The following is a 21,996-nucleotide window of genomic DNA, read 5'->3' on the forward strand; positions in this document are numbered from 1 at the left end:
AAAAAAAAAAAAAAGAAATGTACTTTCCCATTTTAAAGTGATGACATTAAACATAAAAATGCTGATTGTTTTTAAGAGAAAGCATATCAATAACTACTTATTTACTTAAATCAGAACAATGCAGGAAAATGTAATTTATACTTGTCAAAGGAGAGAATCCTGAACAAACAATGAATGAAGATCTAATTTCTTTTTTTAAAAGTTTGGGCTTGGAAACTTGACAGATCTGTTTCTATTACTTAATATTTCTGTGAGCCTGAGTATTTAAAGTCTCTATTTCTACATCTGCAAAATACAGATAATATTATATGCACAGGGTTATTATAGATTAAAGTTAATAGGTATATGTATGCAGCTATCAGAAAGAAGGCCCTTGATAAAGGGCAGCTATTACTATCATCTTTTCCTATGACTATAATGCTATAATACATTTAGCTTTATCTCCTAGGATTGGACTTCTGCCTACACAAGAATTTTCCAGTCTACTGAAAGTGAGTCATATTATACTTTTGAAATCACACATATGAAGCAGAATCAACAATTGTCCATTCACCCACTCTGAAACTACTTCCTTCAAATTCTCCAGGTTTACCTACAACTAACCAAGTGCTGTCCAACTAGACCCACAGCTTCTGAAAGGGTGAGTCCAAAGCAGAGATGCCTTCTTCCAATATTCTGAACACAATTTAACATGCAGTAAACAAAAGGTACAGTATGAATGCAACAACTGTCACCAAACTTGGAAAGAGATTACAAAAGAAATTGAAGTCAGGTCAAAGGAGGGGAGCGGTGCTCCTGGGCAGGGCTCTACACTCTGGGGTAAGCACTCAGCCTCGGGGCTCTCCTCCTCTTCTTCCCCCATCTCTTCTAGCACGAGCAGCAGGAAGTAAGCTCACAAAACCATCTCTGCGAAAGGCAAGAGGATCAGGCCTTCAGCCAGATATTTGGAACTAATTTTTTCACTGGTTGATTATATTATCAGAAGCTGAACCACTGGAATAATGATCTAAATGTGTTTATGGGATGCAGACATTGACATGCTCCCAATCATTATACCCAAGTTCTAGATTTCAACATGAAAATTAAAAAATCAAGTCTTCCAAAAGGACTTTTTAAACCTGGAACTCACATATATCAACAAAAATCTACATGATTGCTCTGATTTATTCTTCCAATGAAAAATATTCTTTATTTCAGTACTTGTTTACACTTTCCTTCCTACTAACACAGTGAAAATGCCTACATCTAGATTGCTTACCTTCATGGCTAACGCCTAGCACCAGCTGAAACACATTTAGTATTTAGTGTGTAATTTCGGAATGAATGAATGAATCTTGAATTTAAGTTGTATTAAGATGCTACCAACTCCATTCAAGAAGATAAATTATTAGGGCATGGGTAATTACTATGCAATGTGAATCTTAATAGGTTCAGAAATCCAGAAAGATGTTATCAATATCAATAATTTGAAAGCTCCCACTGTATTTTTTCCTGAATCCTTACTAGCAGGACACTTAAAAGGATGAAGAACATTGGTGTGATATCACACTAAAGAAACAGTTTTCAAAAGATGATGTTATCTGACCATCTTCCTTCAATGAAACCGTGAATGAAGTAAGAAGAGGAAAAAACAAGGTTATTAGATTCATAGCCCAGAGCCTCTCTTGGTATTAGAGCTTGAAAGAATTATGAATGTCGCAGAAGACTACAGCATAAACCCCTCAAAATTTATGTCAAAAATCATAAAACTTAGTTTGACTGAGCAACGTCTTTTCTTTTACTCTTCAGTTTTAGTTTAAAAACTAACATAAACCTTACAATCTTAACAGTTTAAATGTACGTTTCAATTGTGTCAAGTACATTCACATTCTTATATAAGCAATCTCTAGAACTGTATAACTTCTGAAATTACCTATTAAATAATTCCTCCTTTCCCTCTCCACCCAAATCCTAACAATCACCATTCTACTTTCTATTTCTACAAATTGAATTACTTTATAAACCTCATAAAACTGGAATCACACAATATGTGTCTTTTGTCACAAGTATGTCACCTAGCACGATGTTCTCAGAGCTCGCTCATTGGGCAAGTTCATTTTCAAAGTCAGTTCATTTTAAGGTCAGTTTATGTAAATATCATTCAAGCTATTGATATTAATTAAAGTAAACCTGTGACAGTCTTAAAATAAAATGCAAATCTCAAATACTTAGGTATAAAAGAAAACCCAGAAAGCAGTGCAAAGCTTACAACAGGTTATCCAATCAAGGAAAATGAATCCCAGTCACCTGAGAAATCAGAAGAAACAATGAATTAATTTTCCATTACTTATGGAAATAAGCAATAAAGAACACTATAAAAAAAAGAACACTATAATCAGAGCCAAATGACCTCGTTCAACTTCTGCTTCTCCAATTAATCAGAGGAGTGACAACCAGCTATTTATTGGGCGTCTCGGAGCTGTAAGTTCCTATCTGTCGTAAAAGGTTATTGATACACAAATAAGACAAAATATGTCTTTGCAATATATAGGATGCTTTATACACAAAAGAAAATCATAGTAAAAGCAATTTTTTTATTTTAAAAATAAAAGAAGAAAAACATTAACAGACAGACAACATTTTACAAAATAGCAAAAGAACAGTACAGACAATACAGAGTTTCAAACAAAGTGGTACAAAATTAACAATGCTTGTTGTATTACATATTGATATCTTCAAAGTGGTTTCTCATGAATACAGATAGAAATATGCAATATTGATCAATCAAGGACTCACTGACAGTTTCTTTCAGCAAAGAAATAGAAGACAGTAGAACAACTATGTTAACTATCCTGTATATACATACATACAAAATTTCTCCTTCTTTCCCTTGTCTTTTCCCACACCCCAACTGCCCTTTACCCTTGAGTGTTTTCCTATCATTTCATAATGTGTATCAAACCTCCTAGCTTAAATTAACTCTTTCAAGGACAAGTCAGGTGGAATCACAATCCCTGACCTAAAAGCAATTGTTAAGTGTCATTACTTAAGGGGTTTTGCAAAACAAAAATATACTTTGGATAGATGGTAGTAGTGGCTGCACAACAATGTGAATAGAAGTACAGCCATTGTATTACACACTCAAAACTCTTAAAACAGGAAACTTCATGTTATACATATTTTACAACTATTAAAGTAACATAAAATACATTACACTGTATTTTAAATACATTAAATTGAATCTAAACCAGGTGTGGTGGCACACGCCTGTAATCCCAGCACTCGGGAGGCTGAGGCAGGAGGATCAATGTGAGTTTGAGACCAGCCTGGGCTACAAAGTGAGCTCAAGGCCAACCTGAACTGCGTAAGAAGATGCTGTCTCAAAAGAAAAGCCAAAAAATAAAAAATAAAAAAAATTGAATCTAAGCCCTGAAGCATGACTGCTGAATCAGATGACATATTTTGACTGTAGAAATTTATATTATTTTCTTATTCTAGTTAATAATCCCAAGTATGTATTTAGATTTTGAATTGCCCTTTTGGGGCTCCATTATCTAAAATACTATAAGTACCACAAATACATATGAAATTAAGTGGTCTAATTTTGCTAATATTCGAATTATCATATGCATTTTAAAGTCTCCAAATGCATTAATGGGGATCCTTCTTATTGTAAGAAAGCAGTTATTGATGTCACCATGTCATGGGTGGGAAATGAGAAGCACACAGGCTCTGATAATTTACTGAATCTTAGGAGTGCAGGCTGTCACTTGTGACCGCAAAAAAATTAATGCTTATTTTAACATATACACTGGGGGATGAAAAGTTGACTCTCTGCAAATGACTTCAACGCTTAGTCGTACTGACTTGGTAAATTCTTGATACTTAGTAAGTACAGTGTGTTACTTAAGATCATAGGCACACACAAACACAAAAACACACAACAGTATTGTGAAATATTTCCATACACATTCACTGAACAGTTAAGACCAAAATAGATGAGTCAACTAACTTTATGTCTGCATGATTTACACACCTTTACTTTTGGGCTTTAGGTCTAGTATTTTTCTTCATTTTTCCATATTTTATTTTATCAGGATTCATTAAGCAAAAACTATTGCCAAATATCATTATAACCATATTAAGCTATTTCAGTGGCCCTTAGAGGAATTGTTCATTAGAACAAAATGCTTTAAGGTAATATGACTTAAGGGAGAAACATAATGCTCAAAGAGTTTTAGGCTCAAAGGATTTTTTTCTTCAATAAATTTTCTGGAAGGCGTGTTGTAAAGGTCATTCTAGTATGTTAACACCAGGAATTCCTCAGGGGTTCTAACCTGTACATGGCAAATGGAATTACCACAACCTGCATTCTGAATATCTTTTACCACAGGAAGTCAATCTGAATAATTACATTGACTAAGAGAAAAGCAAATTCCATCTACTTGCATGCTTAAATACTGCTTTTAATCTAATAGCTTCAGAAATAATGTTCAAATACTAAGTTGGGATTTATTCCTGTTGTATTCAACTTTCAGCTTACATTCCCTCTGCTAACAAAATGCTTAATCTTTCTAAGCAATTAAACAATAAAACCTTATAAGAAATGAAAATAAAAACCAAATACACACCGTGATATAGAATAAGATAGAAGTAGTGATAAGAGAAATTTGAATTATTTAGTCTATCAAGAATTCATTAGATTGCATCAAATCATTCATACATAACTCTTTCATTAAAAACCTATTAGGTGTCAGGCACTACATAAAATATTTCACACAGATTTTCCATTTAATTTACACAACAGTCTTACAAAAATGGATATTATCCCCACCTCCATTTTCAGGTAAGAAAATTAATGTTCAAAGAGGTTAAACAACAAGCTCCCCATCACATCACACAGTATTTTAGAGCCAAAAAAAGACCTCAGAAATGATCCAGCTTAAATCATGTGCCAATGCAAATGTTTGAAAGACAGAAATCCACTTCTATTTATATAATACTACAAGGATAAGGCTTTCTACTTGAAAATCATACTGATAAAAGGTTCCCTCCTTCCTTCCTGTTTCTCAAAAATTTTTAAATTCTGCTCCTTGGATACTTTATTGTTTTTTTTTTTTTTTTTTTTAGTTTTCTCCGGTACCGGGAACCGAACTCATGACCTTGCACTTGCCAGGCAGGCGCTTTTGCCGCTGAGCTAAATCCCCAGCCGCTAGATACTTTATTTTAAAACTACAGCGATCTCCTCCTTTCTGTATTTGAAATAAGATGGATATATACTTAATTGACAGGGCTTCAGAGTTAATGACTTGGTGAAGTCTCCCTCCACAACCCCAACCTTTCATCCCAGCCTCCCCAAACCACAACATACAGCAGTCTTCCAATATCTCTCCAGAAAAACAGGAACCAAGTATACATATCCAATGCTTCACATTTTTGTTTGGCTAGTTTTTATTTACCCTGATTTGTGGTGCTGATAGAATTTACTATATTCTAAATGACTGGAAACCTCTGAGAACAAAAAAGGGCTTGTGGTTTGCTGCTGCTTCAGAGCACCTGCAGCGGGGCTGGGGATTTAGCTCAGCAGCACAGAGCCTGCCTGGCAAGCACAAGGTTGTGAGTTCGATTCCTAGTGCCGTAAAAAACAAAACAAAACAAAAAAAAAAACCCACAAAAAACAGAGCACCCACAGCATAGCAGACAGACATGAGAGGGAGTGAGAGATTACAAACATTGGGGAAAAAAAGAGTCCAGTAAATCCTATGCAGAAATCTACCCATGCAAATTCAGAGAGGATACATTCACAGAAAAGGTTGAAGACAACTCTAGAACGCCTAACTGCAATAACTGGTTAAAGTCTTTCCCTATTTGAACCCAGTCTGCCACAAAGATGATAAAAGGTAGCTGTTATTGTTTTTGAATGCATATATAAAAACACAAAGGTATAAGGAACATGAAAAAATATGAAAGTGGTAATGCAAAACAGTAAAATAAATCTCCAGTGACTAATGCCAGAGAAACTATATGTCGTACATGATAAGGAATTAAAAATAGCCTTTGGAAAGATGTTCAGGCAGCTCAAGAAAACAAGACATTAAACCAATGTCATCAAAGAGAAAATATGAGAAAAAATCAAATAGCAATTTTGGAGCCGAAGAGTGCAATAGCCGAGCGGAAATATTCACTAGAGGTATTCAAGAGTAGACTTGATCAGGCAAAAAAAAAAAAAAAAAAAAAAAAAAAAAAAAAAGGTTCATCCAAATCCAGAACAGGTCATGTGAAATTAGGAAGGACCAAAAGGGAAAAAATGAATAAAGAAGAGTAGATAGAGTCTTTGGAATGTGTAGGATTGAATCAAGATGACTAATATATTCAGTATTTGATGTAAAGAAACAGATTAATGAGAAAAATCTTACTGTTAAAAATAATAGCCAAAAAGTTGCTGAGGCTGGGTACAAAAATTTAAGAAAATCAATTCAGATCAGAGGAACTCAAGTAAGTGGGTAGTGAGACACATTAAAATTGTCAAAGAAATTGTCAGAGAAAGAGAATTTTGAAAGCAAAAAGAGAAAATTGACTCTTTATATTCAAGGGAAATTCTTATGAGATTAGTTGTTGGCTTCTTTGCTGAAAGTTTGTATGCCAGAAGGGAATGGGAGGATAATGGGCAGCTAGGATTCTGTATCTAACAAAACTGAGTTTCAGAAATTATGGAGAAATAAAGATTTTCCCAGACAAATAAAAGCTGAGCAAGTTTAGCATCACTACATCTACCCTACAAGAAATGCTAAAAGGGAAACTTCAAGTTGAAATGAAAACATGCTAAATTGCAAAATGGAAGCATAAGCAAGTATATGGCTCCCAGATAAAGGTAAATATATTCAACAACACTCAATATTACAATACTGTAATGTTGGTATGAAAATCACTGTTCAATCAGGTATAGGAATCAACAGACAAATATATAAAATTGTAACTATAAACTATGTTAATAGATATAAAACACTAAAAATGTAATTTGGAACAGTGATAAAATGTGTAGATAGGGGAACATACAATAGAAATTATGTGTGTGATTGAAATTAATTTGCTATCATCTTTATACACAGTGTTAAAACTATATGATACTTCATAAAAACTTCATGGCATCCACAAATAAAGTACCTATCCCAGTCACACACTGAGAAGAAGGAGAAGGAGGAGATAGAGAAGGAGGAAGAGAAAAAAAAGCAGAGGAGAAGGAAGACAGAGGAGGACGAAGGAGAGGAGGAGAAAAAGAAAAAAACGAAGAAAGCTCAAGAGAAAAAGGAGACAGAAGAGGAAGAGAACTGAGAAAGGAATAAGAGAACATGCACATCACTACAAAAATCGACAAAATACAAAGGAAGACAGCAAGAATGTAAAAGAAAGACAAAAGAGCTATAAGTCAGAAAAAAACCAACAGCTGAGAAAATGGAAATATCTAATTCTCTATAAAAATTTCTTCACTGGCTGAGGATTGAACTATGTGCTTTATATAGGAGATTTGCTTTACATTTAAGAACACATAGAAGTTGAAAGCGAAACGATGAAAAATATATTTCAGGCAAATGGTAACCAAAACAAAGCAGGAGTGGCCATATTTAATTAGAAAAATTAGAGGTGAAATCAAAAGAGACAAAAATACTGTATAACCATAAGAGTATAAGCCAGGCACAGTGGTATACACCTATAACCCTAGTGCTTTGGCAGGCTGAGGCAGGAAGATCACAGGTTCAATTTCAGTGTGGGGAACTTAGCAACAGTGAGATCTTGTCTCAAATTTAAAAAAAAAAATTGGGGCTGTAGTTCAATGCAAAGACCTTGGGTTCAGTTCCCAGTAACACACACATGTGCACACACAAAATCATACCAAGTATTTTCTCTGACCACAATGGAATGTAATGGAAAACATCAGCAGAGGAAAAACTGGAAAATTAACAAATAAATGGAAATTAAGCATACTTTTGAATAATGAATCAAATTAAAGAATAAATCAATAGAGAATTCAGAACTATGTTGAGACAAACAAAACTGGGAACAAGAATACCATATACCAAAACTTATGGGATGCAGCAAAAGCAGTAAAAGGAAAGTTTAGATAAATGCCTGGTAAATCTCTACATGCAAGAAGAAAAATTTACATAACCTTATACTTTTTCATAGCCTTATACTATTCAAGGAACTAAAACAAGAACAATGTATGTTCAACATTAGTAAAAGAAAGGAAATAATGAAGATTAGAGTGGCATTAAATAAGGCAGAGAATAGAAAAAAATCTAAGTTTTCAGAAAAGCAAAAGTTAACATTTAGCTAAACTAAGAAAAATAGTAAGAGACTAAAACAAAATAAAAAAATGAAAGTTTCCACAACTATAGCTACAAAAAATAGAAGGGACCATAATAAATGACTATAAAAATCATTTGCTAGCAAATGAGGTAGACTAGAAAGAATAAATTTTTTGAAGCATATGACCTACCAATTCTGAATCATGAAGAAACAAAAATCTGAATATCCCTATAACAAGTAAGAGAACTGATTTAGTAATTAAAAATCTTCTCAACACAGAAAACCCTACAATCAGATGGCTTCACAGGTAAATTCTACTAATTTCTTAAATTACAATTAACACAAATCTTTCTTAAAGCCTTGCAAAAGAATTGAAAAGTAGTGAGTGAACACTTCCTAACTCATTTTATAAGACCAATACTACACTGATATCAAAGACACTATAATAAAATAAAACTGTAGGTTAACATCCTCAATGAAAATTGATATAAGAATCCTCAACAAATCCCAGCAAAACAAATTCAAACATACATTAGAAGAATACACTATGATCAAGTAGGATTTACTCTTGAGAAGCAACGATGGTTCAACATATGAAAATCAACTAATGTTATACACTACATCAACATAACAAAGAATAAAAAAATCTTATGATCATATACATAGATGCAGAAAATTCACTTCATAAAACTCAATCCCCTTTCATGATAAAGACTTTCCACAAATTAGGCATAGAAAGAATATACAATAAAGGCAATGCATCACAAACTCATGGTCCTACTTGCCCTTTGGGAACATATACAGAAGGCTGGCGGTATGAGTGGTGAAAAGAGATTTTACCAGTAGACAAAGAATGTAGAAAAGACAAGTTTCTCTAGAACAGGGTACTCTGCAAAGGAAGACAGGGTGTGAGTTTCCAAGATACAAATGAGTTAGCACAAGAGAGAGATTTTTAATATTGTTCAAATGTTCCTACCACATAAAGTCATCTAAAGATTCAATGCAATCCCTATTAAAATCCATAGCAATTTTTGCAGAAATAGAAAAAAAATCTCAAATTCATGTGGAACTGCATAACATCCCAAAGAGCCAACAAATAATCTTTGAAAAGAAAAATAAAGCCAAAGGTCTCACATTTCTTGATTTCAAAATATACTACAACATGGTAGTCAAACAGTGTAGTACTGGCCTAAAGATAGTTATATAGAACAATGCAACATAATAACAAGCCCAGAAATAAATTCACATGTACACTGTCAACTTGCCCTCCATGAGAATGGCAAGAATACAACACAGGTAAAAATATATTACTTTTAACAAATGATGTTTGGAAAGCTGAACATATACATACAAAACAATGAAATTATCCTCACCTTCTACCCAACACAAAAATCAACTCCAAATGAGTTAAGAACTTAAACATAAGACCTGAAACTATAAAATTTCTAGAAGAAAACATAGGGCCAATGCTTCACGAAATTGATCTTGGCAATATTTCTTTGGATTTGACACAAAAAGTACAAGGACTGAGAACAGAAAGAGTCAAGAGAGTCCATATGTAATTTAAAAGATCTTGTGCAACAATCAGCAGAGACAAAGGCAACCTATGGAATGAGAGAAAATACTTATAAATCATGTGTCTTATAAGGGTTAATTTCAAAATATGTGAGGAGTACTTACAATTCAACAGCAAAATTCAAATAAACAAAAACCCACAATTAACCTGATTAAACACTCAGAAAAGGGCTAGAATGGGTGTTTCCTTATGGGAAACACACAATAGCTAAGACGTATATAAAGAAGTGCTTAATATCACTAATCACCAGCAAATGAAAAGCAAAAGCACAGTAGGATCATGCCTCACTCCTGTTTCAGGATGTCCACTATGAAAACTAGAGACAATAAGTGAGGCTGAGTGTCTTAGTTACTTTTCTCTCATTACTGAGACAAAATATCTGATTGCCCAGAATTAGGAAGGAAAGGTTTATTTAGCTCACAGTTTGTGGAGGTTTCAGTCCATACTCAGTTGGCTCTGAGGCAGGGGGCACATGGCAGAGGGCAACAGTTTGAGCCGGTGGAAGATAGCAGGAGCAGCAAGAGCAAAAAGGGAGGAGCAGTGGCAGGCAGCTTCTACCCCTCCCTTACATTGTATGCAAACTATCCGCCCAAGGGCAGGTGTAGCACTTACACCGATAATGCCAGCATTGGAGCATGGATCAATCAAAACTCTAGAAGCCTGCCCCATGACTGCATGAGGCTTTGGGGGGACATCCAAACACAAAGCATAACACTGAGAATGTGAAGAAAGTGGAATTTTGTGCACTACCGAGAATGTAAAATGATGCAGCCTCCATGGAAAGCAGTGTGGAGGCTTCTTCAAAATTAAAAATAGATCTATTATATGACTCATAGTCCCATGTTTAGGTTTTTCCAAAAGAATCAAAATCAGGTAATTGAATAAGGACCTGCATTCCCATGTTCACTGCACCATTGTTCACAACCGAACTGTCCATCAGTGGACAAATGCAGAAAGAAAATTTGATGTATAAATTCAAATGGATTATTATTGCTGATAAAACAGAGGGAAATTCTGTCATCTGCTACAATGGAGATGAAACTTGAAGACATTATGCTAAGTGAAATAAACCAGTACCAAGGACAAAAATGCATGGTATTACTCATAAAATATATCTAAAGTGGTCAAACTCCTTGAAGCACGGAATGGTGGTTACCAGAGACTGGTAAAGATGGGGAAATAGGAATACCTAATCAATGATGCTAGGCTTAGATCTAAAATGCTCTCCAAAGCCTCATGTGTTTGGAAGGTGAATGGATTAAATCAAAAATTATAATTCATCACATAAACAGAAACAAGGACAAGCTTAAGTGATCATCTTGATAAATGCAGAAAACCTGTTTGGTAAAATCCAACTTCCCTTTATGATAAAACACTGAAAAAAATAGGTACAGAAGGACCTTATCTCCGTCTGATAAAACACATTTCTGACTAACTTATTGCCAGTAGTATATCAAAGGGGAAATATAGAAAACTTTCCTTCTAAAGTCAGCAACAAGACAAGGATGTCCACTATCACCACTCCTGCTTAACATAGTCCTCAAAACATTAGCCAGAGCAATCAGGCAAGAGAAAGAATTAAAAAGAATATGCAGAAAAGGACAAAGTCAAACTATCATTGTTCTCTTTTTTCTTTTTGTTTATTGATACATTTTAGATGTACCTAATGATCACATTCATCACAGGGAATTTGTACCTGTACATGATATATCTTGCTTCTTTTTTTTCCTATTCCCTTCCCCACCCTTCAAACCCTCCTCGCCTCCTTATTTACAAAATCTTTGTTTCCATTTTTCTCTTTTCTTTTCTTGTCCTTCCTTTCCTTTCTCACTCCCCTCTCCCTTGTACCATTTTTCATTTGAACATTTTCTTTCCATTTCCCAATATCTATTATACACTTTGGTCCTTATTTACACTTTTGGGTTCCCACACCAGAGAAACAATGTGGCATTCAAATATATGTGTCCAATTCATTTTACTTAAGAGTACAGTGTCAAGGTACATCCATTTAGACAGAAATGACTCAAGCTTATCCTTCTTTATGGCAGAGCATTACTCCATTGTATAAAAAAAAAAAAAAAAAACACATCTTCTTTATCCATTCATTGGTTGATGGGCATTTGAGCTGTTTCCAAGATTTATCTGTTACAAACCATAAACATGAGTGAGCATATATCCCTGTGGTATGATGCTTTCACTTTTTGGGGAAGATACCAAGAAGGGGAATAATTGGGTCAAATGGAACATGTAGTCCTAGTTTTTTGAGCAATCTTCATACTGATATCCACAGTGTTTGCACCAGTCTACACTCTCACCAGCAGTGAAGTGTTCCTTTTTCCCTACAGCCCCACCAGGATTTGTTATTGGCTGATTTGATGATAGCCATTCTTTCTGGAGTGACATGGAATCTCAGTATTGATTTAATATGCATCTCTCAAATGACCAGTGATGTTACACACTTTTTACTATATTTATTTTCCATTTCTATTTTTCACCTGAGAAGTGTCTGTTCATTTTAGATGCTCAGTTTGGGGTTGGGTCTTTAAATTTAGGAGGTCTGATACATTTAGTTCTTTATATATTCTAGATAGTAGTCTTTTGTCTGAGGAATAGCTGACAAATTTTTTTTCTCACACTGCAGATTTGTCTCTTTATTTTGTTGGTGATTTATTTTGCTGTGCAAAATTTCTTAATTAGATGAGATCCCTGTTATTGATTCTTTGTGACATTTCCTGTGTGATTGAAGTTTTGTTCATAAGGTCTTTGCCTACAACAGTGTCTTCAAGAGTTCCATTTATTCTATCTTCCAGCAGATTTAGTGTTTCTGTTTTAATATCTAGATCTTTGATCCATTTTGATTTATTTTAGTGCATGGTAAAAGATGTGGGTCTAGTTTTAATCTTCAGCATGTGGAAATACAGTTTTCCCAGCACCATTTATTAAAGAGCCTATCTTTCTTTCAGGAAGGTGTTTGGCTTCTTTGTCAAAGATAGGGTGGCTGAGTGTGTTTGGAGTTGTTTCTGCATCTTCTAATCTATTCCATTGATCTTTGGGTATGTTTTTAGTGCCAGTATCATGATGTTTTATCACAAGAAATAACACTGAAAATCAACAAATGGGATCATATCAATTTGAAAAGCTGCACAGCAAAAGAAACAACCAACAGAGTGAAAAGACAATCTACAGAATGGGAAAAATCTGTGAGCTATTCCTTGGACAGAGGACTAGCATATAGAATATATGAAGAACTCAAAAAATTAGGCTCCTCCAAATAAAAGGCCCAACCAAAAACATACAATGGAATACTACTGTGCTATAAAGAATGACAGATTTGTGAAATTTGTAGGAAAATGGATGCACCTGGATGTTATGTTGAATGAAATAAACCAGACCCACAAGCTCAAATACTATATGGTGTCTCTCATTTGAGTGAGACAAAGTACAATAAAGAGAATAACAAATGATAGATAGAAAGGGCCAAAGGGATGGATGTCTTGCAATAGCAAAGTGATCCAAGGGAAAAAGCTCGAGAGGTAAGGAGAAGGGGAAGCGGAAATAAGAATAATAATGATATGCCAGGCACAGGAACATTATATACCATAAGATGAGCTAAGCTTAACAATATCAACAAAAATGAAAAATGGGATAGGGGAATTTGAGGAGGAGGGAAGAGGGGAAGGAAGGAAAGGAAAGGGGATTTTAAAAAAGAAATAAGCTATGTCTATATACATGTAACCACTCCCCAACTGCAGAAACTGCAAACATGTACTAATAAAATTTTTAAAAAGGCAACAGAAATGAATAGACACTTCTCGGAAGATGACAAACAAGTGGCCAATAAATACATGAAAAACTGTCCAACATCACTGGCCATTAGAGAAATGCAAAATAAAAATACATTGAGACACCACCTTACCCCAGAAAGAATGGCTACCATCAAAAAATTAAATAATAATCAATGTTTGTGAGGAGATGGGGAAAATGTAACTCTTTTATATTGTTAATGGAAATGTAAACTAATACCACCACTATGGAAATCAGTGTGCAAATTCCTAAAATACTGAAAGTAGAAATTCCATTTAATCTAGCTATCCCCCTTCTAGGTCTCTTCCCTAAGAATTAAAGTGTTGATGTTACAAGGATACATGCATACCCATGTTTATAGCAGCACAAATTATAACAGCTAGATCTTGGAAATAGTGCATATATCCATCAAGAGATGAATGGATAAAGAAAATATGGTATTTATAAATAATGGAGTACTACTCTGCCATAAGATAAATTTGATGCATTTGTAGACAAGTGGATGCAACTTGAGAATATAATGTAAATTGAAATGAGTCAGGCACATAAGCTTAAATATTGTATGGTTTCTCTTAGGAGAGAGAGAGAGAAAGAGAGAGAGAGAATAAAATAGAAGATAATAAATAAGAAGTAGGGAGAAGTTCAAATAATTTCCCAAATTATCTATTCTGTTGCTTCAAAAATATTTTAAGATATATACTAATTTGTTTCATTCATACTACTGGTTTCCTTTTGTTCATTGAAAAGGTTTTCCCTTTTCTTTGCTTCTTCTTTGTAATAGAGTGTCTTTTTTGTCTATAACGTATATGCTGAGTAACATTTGAGCATTCTTTTATATGACACAGTGTATGGAGTTTGAGTGGGGTTTCCTAAGTAAGTAGAACATGAAAAACTAAGAGGAGAGTTAAGGGTGTCATCTCCAAGGGTGTTCCTCTACTGCAGGACTAATGAATGAGTCCTAATGAGAAGAGAAATGAGGACAAAAGAGATAAGGAAGACTATTCAAAACTTTGCATCCTGCAGTCTTCCCCTTTAAGAGGATTTTTCCATTCCCCTGACCACTTTCACCCTGAGGACAGCCCAAGACAGGTCATGACAGGAGTGTGTTTAGGGATAATTTTGCAGTAAGGATGCTCTGGTCTTCTCAGGCCTCCATAGGGCAAGGAGAGTGTGTGGTCCTGACAGGCACTGAGGTTTGCTCCCATTTGCCCACCAGGACTCCGTTGAACATGTCTTCCTCTTTGCCACCTAACCCGGCGGAGGGAGCCTCCAGGAAGGCTTAGCGGACAACTAAGATTACCATCCACCACAGCCCACTTTCTTTCTTGAAATAAAAATGCTGTAAGTAAATTGAGGAACCAAGTTATCATTATAATATTCAGGCTATTGGCTCAGTATTGACCAAGGATAATCATGATTATTTCATGAAAATCACCTCACAGGAAGAATTCTATGTGAAACAGGCATTAAAGATAGAGTGCTGTAAGAGCTGTCCACTCCCAGGATCTGTAATGAAACAGAGGAACATAACAAGAGCACATTTAGCAAATTCTCGGGCCATCTGCTTCAGTACCTGGCCTCCGGAGGTGACTAATCCTGGCTGCTTCTCAAGAATGTGTAACCACCTTCTCCTGCCCTTTTCTTCCTGTCCTATCTTGCTCTCTTAATAGAGCATAATAAAAGCATATGGTGCTGTGGAAAGCTTTTGGCAGCAGAATTCTATCTGTATCATGGTAGATTTTTTCCCTCACTTTTTTCTTCTTTGTGGAATATCTAATTTAGATGCTTTTGTGTTCCTCAGTTTTCTGAGACTGATCCTAAACCTATTCAGGCTAGGAGAAATAAAACGAGATAGTATATGCTTCTTGAGCACATTAAATTCTATCAGCTGTATTTAAGAGTTCCTTCAATTACCACCATCTTCTCTGGTTTTCAAAAAACTAATGCTTGTGGGTGAGAGAGATTCTCATTGATGGTAAATTCTTTAGAAGACAATGCTTATTCCTTTAAGTAAAAAGGAATTAATGTGTGTTGTGTTTGTGTGCGTGCTTGAACCTTTTATGAAGGGTCAGATTACATCACTTATTCTGTTTGTTAGAAAAACAAAGCACTTAGAAACTAGTTTAGATATGTCAGATTATTTGATTCTATTTACAAGGTCCCATGCTGCTGTTGGGAAAATAAAGAATCCTGCTTTTATTTCTACTCCACACTTATCTACATGAATGACTAGGTAACACCACCAGAGGTGTACTTGCAGAAGAAACTAAGAAACTTCCTGAAAAAGTTATCTTAAGTGAAAGTAGGAACACATACAAGTACATACGCGCAATACATACAAATGCACACACACCTATGCACCTACATAGGCACACACAATGAGCTAACATCAAGAACACAGAGCATAGAACAAAAATCTATGCCACATATTATCCTCTGCTATCTCTTGCAAATTTACACCCGAGTCCCACAGCCAAAGGATAAAAACAAAAGAATCCATATAAACCACGCCAAGAGAGAGACAGGCTATGGTAGTGCTACTCTAGTACTTGTGGCTTCAACAGTGTAGCAGAGTGAGTAAAAGTTGGATCAGCAGCTTCCACAAGCAGAGATTTGGCCCTAAGGGCCTTTGAACCTTGTCAGACATTAACACTGCTAATGTTTGGGTCTCTGAAGACCCAGCCCAGACTCTTGTACAACTGCCAGTGGCAGTGATGTGTGGGCATAAAATTGTGAAAGCACAGCTCATCCATATATCAAAGGGGCAAAAGTAACAACTCCCCAAAATGTCCCCAAGACAGGAAGGAAAGAAAGTGGCAGAGACTACATGGTAGCCCAAAGGACTGGCTTATCAGTCAAGCCCGAGGAACTGGCTTATACACCGCACTTAAGAAGCTGCCCAGAGACTGTTAGAACTATTTAGAAACCCATTAAGAAATTTGAAATGAATGGAAACTGACAACTATTATGACTCTGATTTTATTTGGGGGCTGGTAGGATTCAGAAGACACTACCTCTTGTGCCAGTGTCTTCAGCTGTCAGCCTTCCCTCACAAATATTTCCTACTATTACTACTGATGTATGGCACTCAGTGTGCTTCCTGCTCTCTGCAATTTATCTTTTCTGACTGAGTGTGGTTAGAATTAAATAAGGGAAAATAAACTCTAAGTAAAGGTATGGAAAATTTTCAAATGCAAAAAGTGCATGAGCCTTAGTGTATAAACACTGAGTTATCCATTTTAGCAATTTGAGATGTTATGTTCTGTTTTAACTATTTTAGAATAGTTATTGTGTCAAACTATTTAAAATTCAAACAAGTGAGTTATAACCACATTTATACATATTTCTACTCATGTCAACTATGCAACAAGTACATGAAGTGTGTCTTGCAGACACACATGAGATGGGTCATTTTCCCTCTACCAGAAACCAAATTTACAAAACAAAAAGAAAGCGATTTTACTGTTTACTTTTGCTTTTGGTGGTTTTCTGATGCTGATTAGTACATTTTTCATTCACAATGGCACTTTTATTTGCAAGCAGTATTTAGGAACCTAGCATGTAGATAAAGTTAATGAACCTGCAGTTTATCCATTTATCAAGGTGGCTGGGCTTGGGCACAATAAGGAATGAAACCAAGTAGGCAAAGAACCAAAATAAGAATGCTTCCCAAACTGGCATTAGTGTCCATTAGCACCACCAGAAGGGCTGATTTAAGTGCTGCGGAAAGCCAGTATCAACAAGCAGCAAGACTTTGAGGAAAGGAGGAGAGAGGTTTTAAATTTATCACAGTGACCCAATTTGAACACTTAAGTGGCATTAAGTAACATTTATCGCTCAAGGTGAATGATGAACTAAAATGTCAGTTATAAGAAATGTCCCTAGCTTGAGCCATAAATTCTGAGTCAAATATGGGGTCTGGCTTGAAGTTTGATTGTAACTTTGAACACTCATGGGTAGAATAGACAGCCCAAGAGAAAAGGCCCAGTAGAAAGACACTTAGTTAAATTTGACTCTGCCACTTACATAAAGCTTTCTTTTAGGGGAAAACCAAAGCCATGTTTCTAGGACTTCAAAATATGCATACGAATCACCTAGGGATCTTGTTAAAATGTAAATTGTGATTAAGTAAGTCTGAGAGGTAAGATCTGAGATTCTGCATTTCTACCTAGGTATATGCATGTTACCCGTCCCTGGACCAACTTTGAGTAGAAAAACGCTTTGAGGATTATTGCTAAACTATGGGAAAAGTCATACTCTGTAAATGTTAAGATAGATAGATAGATAGATATAGATATAGATATAGATATAGATCACTTTATACTGGTTGACAATAGTTGGGGATTCAATTTAAATTTTTAAGAAAAATTCCAAGTGGAACAAATTATGTTTCAGAAATCCTTTGTGGGAGAGTAGGGAGAAGGAAGGGAGAGGGAAAGGGTGTTCGTTAAGTACTGAGTTATAATTAGATAAAAGAAATAATTTCTCACGTACTACTGTACATAGGGCAGTAGCGGCGAACACAAGGCATTTGTGCCGCAGCGGGCATGCAGAGCCCCTTCTGTGAGCAGGCCAGTCGAGCTGTCTCAGCATCGCCCCAGCAGCCAAACATTGGATAACGGCGCACATAGGGGCCATACGCGGGCTAGGAAGCTACTCAGTCTCTAACAGGTTAGCCACCACTGGCACAGGGTGACTCTAAATACTGATAATGTACTGTATATTTCAAAAGAGCTAAACAAAAAGACTTTTGGAGTTTTCACCACAAAGAAATGATAAAGAATGGAGAAGGTAAGTTTAACCTGACCTAGCCATTATACTATGTAATAAATGTATTGAAATACCCCATAAATATGCACAATTTTGATATCATCAATGAAGAATTTTTAAAAAGTCAAAACCCCAAGATAGCCTTCAATTAAACAAAACTGGGAACTGGAAGGACAACACAAAAGGGATATTCACACTAAATTTTGCTGTGCTTTGGAGGCCTTGAAAGAATAACTTGAGTAACACCTGAATAAAAAATATAAAAAATGCCCTTCATTTTTAGAAGTTTGTACAGTTGGACCTATTCCTAGAAATAGCCTCTCGATTGCCTCATCCCAATGAAAGCAGGAATATTAAATTACAAACGAGAAGAAGACAATTGGCTTTCGGCACACTGGGCACGGGAAGCAATGACTGTGAGGAAAAAAAATCACAAACTAAGAGGGACAGAAAGTGTAGCTCAGTGGTACAGCACTTCCTTGCGTGTACAAGGCCCTATGCTTAACCCTCAGCATAAAAAGTGATTCAGCAAAGCTACAGAAGTCAGTTGTACAAATGCCCTCACTTTCCTGTGTAAAACTGTTATTTTTCATTGGTGCTGACATTTTGTAAAACAAGAAAATGAAATTCGCAGGTTAATCTTTGATTTATAAGCATTTCTGTGTTGCTTATCTGAAGTACAATCAACAATGCTCTGTTTAAGGAAAACTACGTTCTCTCTGAGGTTCCACTCTCCCAACACTTTGGCCGATTTTTCACCATTATACGGTCAGTTTGCTGCATTATGTGTAAAGGAGTTGCATCACATATCAGAAAATGTATAACAGATCTCTCCCATGAAGAAATAAGTATTTCTCCAGTCTTTCCAGTCTTTTAGATTTTGTGCAGAATGACTCACCATCACAGACCCAGATTATCAACACTTTCCTTGTTTCCATGATAGATCTCTTTTAACAGTTCTGGAGCCACCATGACCATAGCACTGGGATTCTGCTTTAGAGATGCCAAACACCCATCAGACTCACCTTCACCTAAATTTAAGAGTTTGTCTCTTTCCTTCTGTCTGTTTAACTTCTCTCACCTGTTTGTGGTGAGAGCATGCATGACTCATAAACCCAAAATGCCACTGTTAAACGGATAGGCATGAATGAAAATTTAGCGTGGTTCTATTACAGACAGAAAGAAATGATACAAGACAAAAATTTGAGTGGCTATCAACCTGTTCTGGCAGGACCATTCCTTTGAAGTATGAACTGAAAGTAAAATTACTAATGCCAATTACTAAGCAAGTCCACAGCCCAGTCAATACCAATCATGAAGCCATTTAAATGCAAAATAGCAATGAAAGAATTCACTCTGAAAACATTCAAGAAGCAGACATTAGAAATATTTAATAATGCCAGAACCGCACACATGGTAGGGAATATCACACACGTGAAGACTGTTCTTTGCTCTAGTCCTGGGTAATTTGGGTCAGCTGCCCCAAGTAGGTGGCCTCATAATTGAGCAGCTCTTCACTCTCTTAGCTTTTTCCTAGGAAATCTTGAAGCTTTGAAGAAAACTGAGCAGTAGTTCCTCTCCACAGAAACATTTGTGTAGTGCACCAGACGTAATTTTAAATGGTGGAGATAATTGCTTAATTCAAGCTGTAGCAACTGGCCAAGTAAACATGTAGCAGCCAGGAAGCTATTAGCATGATTTTAAGGCAATTATTCCATTAGTGTTTAATAGTCTCCAATTAGTCTTCTCTGACTATCAAAGTTTGAATGTGTGTTTTTCCTCCAAAAATTCTCAGTGTTGAATAATTCAGAAAAGTACCCAATCCTTTTTTAATCCTGGTTGTATATACTGCATATGGATCTACCAAATCTCTTTTACAGAATCATGGGGGTATGAAGGAATACAAATCTTGTGATGTATGGTGTGTGTGTGTGTGTGTGTGTGTGTGTGTGTGTGTGTGTGTTTCTCAGTAGTGAAGTGAAAATGGGAGGTTATGCAGGGGATCCACTCTGGATATTTTATTCACAGGGGTTGGGAAAGCAACAGAAGTTTCCATGGCATCCCAATGCCATCATCTTTATGTCTTTACTCAGAGATTACCAGAATTTCAAAATCTCTGATCCCAAGTTTCCACGTTGTTCCATGGGAGAAGAGAAGAATTATCCTGGTCCCTTGTACTCACCCTGGGGAGTACTTGTGCAGAATCACCCAGACACAAATTCTAATCCCTTTCCCTCCAAAATTCATAGTAGATCTTCCGTAAAATCCAGTTTAGAGATGAGATTATTAAACTAATTGTAGGTCCACTTATCTACATCGAGTTTCCCTTTTCTCATCTATGAACTGAAGGTAAAAGTACACTTCACAGTGGTTTTGGAAGAATATGAAAAGTACACTTAACAGGGCTTTGAAACGTGATGTATTACGGAAATGTAAGATAGATTCATCCCTCAGAACTAGCTGTGCTAATTTTAGGCTTTTAACTTCAATGCATGTCTCAGGTCCCCTATGAGGAAACTGCCATCCCTTACCTTCTCTGTGTACACGAATGTGCAGGTGAGAAAGTAATTGTTTAAAACTATATATATAAAAAAAAAAAACTAAGGAAGAAAAAGGATGGGAATCTGTGGAAGTGAGAGTGGAATTTTGCCAGCAAAGTTGTCTATTTTCTACCGTCTTCTTCAGCTCCTTTAAAAGAGCAATCCTCAGGCTCACCCAGGTAGCAGAGTATGTACAGCGTGGAGAAGCTGTGTTGTTCTTTTCTCTGGAGATCTCTGGGCCCTTGGGAAGTTACCTAGTGCAGAAGGGCAAAAGGACACAACTTTCTGGGAAGGGTGCTCATAGGGATGCCTGTGTCGGTCATCTTTGCCTAACATCCACCTAACTAGCACCACTGACTTAAATTATTGACCATTTCCAGCACTGTTCCTTTATTTTGAAGAAAAGGTTTTTTCGGGGGGGGGGTACTTTGGGGGTTATTTTTCTTCTTCATTATGTTTTTCCCCAGTGACTGAGATGGGGGCACTAGGTGGGCCAGAGCAAGAGAAGAGAGACCGGAAGGCTGAACTGAATAACCCAGCTCTGCTCTGGATAGAAGGTGGACTTGGACTATCCATCCGTAATTGGCCCTCCAACCTGGTCTTGGAAGGATCAGGTGTGAGCACCTTCTGTCCAGGTGCGTAGCAGCTTAATTGGCAAGGAAGTACAACCTGTTCCTAGCTGTCACCCTTGCAAATTGTCCTGAAACAACCCTCCCTCCTGTAGAGCTGAGCCAGGACTGCTGCGCACTCTTGCCCGAAACCTGCCCAGTCGTCTGGCCCAAGTCACGCGTGCCTTGCGGGAGCCTCCTGATAACTATGCATCTTCCTTGCCTTGTCCCCGGAGTCTTCCTTCTAGGCTGTCTGGACATCCGCTCAATCACCGTTCCCCCACCATCTGCCCAGTCATCCCACTCCAAGGTCGCTGACCGCGCAGGTTCCCTTCCCGGTCTGTCCCGAGCAGCACACGCACTGTCAGGAAGGTTCGCTTTCCGACCCGGCCGCCCGCGCCGGCCCGGCCCA

General features: G+C 36.5%; 1 protein-coding gene across 1 annotated transcript in view; it reads right to left on the reverse strand.

Annotated features, from left to right (window-relative positions):
- Plcxd3 (phosphatidylinositol-specific phospholipase C, X domain containing 3) overlaps positions 1–21,996 on the reverse strand; it is a 156,718-nt gene that overhangs the window by 133,871 nt on the left and 851 nt on the right. The window lies entirely within an intron of this gene.

Source organism: Chinchilla lanigera, unplaced genomic scaffold (genome assembly GCF_000276665.1).
Source record: "Chinchilla lanigera isolate Chin_1 unplaced genomic scaffold, ChiLan1.0 scaffold00025, whole genome shotgun sequence".
Taxonomy (NCBI): Eukaryota; Metazoa; Chordata; class Mammalia; order Rodentia; family Chinchillidae; genus Chinchilla; species Chinchilla lanigera.